Consider the following 1,716-nt stretch of genomic DNA (forward strand, 5'->3'; position numbering starts at 1 on the left):
TGTTAGTGACAAACATCCTTTGCATATTTGGCTTAACTTAGGCTCATATACACATCTTGATTGTTCACAGCTCTCAGATTGGATTGACACCTCTTATACTGCAACTGCATAAGGGGAATTGAAACACCTTACCATTCATTCATTTCATATCTCATCATTGCATACATCCATCAATCCATATCACACCCACAAAAAAGGCTTGTTTCAATTTGGCGCTGTTGCCCATTTGAGAGTGTTTCTGTGACATTTAGGATCATTATTAGTCTAAGATTAAGTTCGTTTATACACTTGTGAAGTTGCTGAACTCGAATCTTCTTTTGCTTGTCTGTCTTGAGTTTCAGGTACCACTCGACCACCCACTCGAGCACCACCCAACCGAGTAGTGATCGAGCACTTGATCGAGTCAGACAGCGTGTCTAAATAGACACCAGTTCCCAGCCGACTCAGTACATCAGTTTGTTGATGCACACAAGGTCCAAGGGGTAAGACAATCTTCAAAGGCCTATTGACAACATCCACAGACTGCAAAAGGGTTTGAGACATAAGCAAAGAAGAGTAGTTCAAGAACAGCAAGGAGATCAAGTGGTAATGGAACAACAAGATCCAGTTCCAAGACCAAGGAACATTGGTGCTGGAGATGCACCCAATACCCACAACCAGAGAGCTGGCATTGTGCCTCCCACAGTACCAAACAACAACTTTGAGATCAAGAGTGGATTGTTCTCCATGATCCAAGCCAACAGATTCCATGGATTGCCAATGGAGGATCCCCTAGACCACCTTGATGAATTTGATAGAATCTGTGGTCTTACCAAGATCAATGGAGTGAGTGAGGATGGATTCAAGTTGAGGCTCTTCCCATTTTCACTTGGAGATAAGGCTCACCTTTGGGAGAAGACTCTTCCTACTGGAGCAATTACCACATGGGATGCTTGCAAGAAGGCTTTCTTGGCAAAATTCTTCTCAAATGCAAGGACTGCTAGATTGAGGAATGAAATTTCTGGGTTTGCTCAAAGAAACAATGAGAGCTTTTGTGAAGCTTGGGAGAGGTTCAAAGGATTTCAGACTCAGTGTCCTCACCATGGCTTCAGCAATGAGTCCCTCCTAAGCACCTTGTATAGAGGAGTGCTTCCCAAGATCAAGATGCTTCTTGACACAGCCTCTAATGGCAACTTCCTCAACAAGAATGTGGAAGAAGGATTGGAATTAGTTGAGAACCTTGCTCAGTCAGATGGAAATTACAATGAGGACTATGACAGAACCATAAGGTCCACCTCCACTGACCAAGAGGACAAATACAAGAAGGATTTGAAGATGGTCAATGAGAAGCTTGATAAAATCCTCCTTAGCCAACAAAAGTCCATTCACTTCATTGGTGAGGAAGAGGTTCAAGTTCAAGAGGGGGAGAATGAGTTTGCTGAGCTCTGTTATATGCAAAACCAGAGTGGATTCAAAGGCTACAACCAAGGAGGGTTCAAGAACAACAACCTCTCCTATAGAAGCACCAATGTAGCTAATCCACAAGACCAAGTGTATCCACCTCAACAGCCTCAACAGCAATACATTTATGTCCCCAAACAACAACATCAAGTGTTCCAACCTCAGTTGTATCCCCCACCAGAGTTTCAGACTAACCAAGGCCAAGAACAAGACTTAAGAGCTATGATGCAACAGTTGTTGAGTGGGCTAACACAAGGAAAGATTGAGGAAGCCAAA

General features: G+C 43.3%; 1 non-coding gene across 1 annotated transcript; it reads right to left on the reverse strand.

Annotated features, from left to right (window-relative positions):
* Nucleotides 1-981: 981 nt before the first annotated feature.
* Nucleotides 982-1,088, reverse strand: LOC147938225 (small nucleolar RNA R71). The gene has a single exon (XR_015567576.1). It is a non-coding gene; the product is annotated as a small nucleolar RNA R71 (small nucleolar RNA).
* Between the last annotated feature and the right edge of the window lie 628 nt (nucleotides 1,089-1,716).

This window comes from Camelina sativa, chromosome 9 (genome assembly GCF_030686135.1).
Source record: "Camelina sativa cultivar CO46 ecotype springtype chromosome 9, ASM3068613v1".
Classification (NCBI taxonomy): domain Eukaryota; kingdom Viridiplantae; phylum Streptophyta; class Magnoliopsida; order Brassicales; family Brassicaceae; genus Camelina; species Camelina sativa.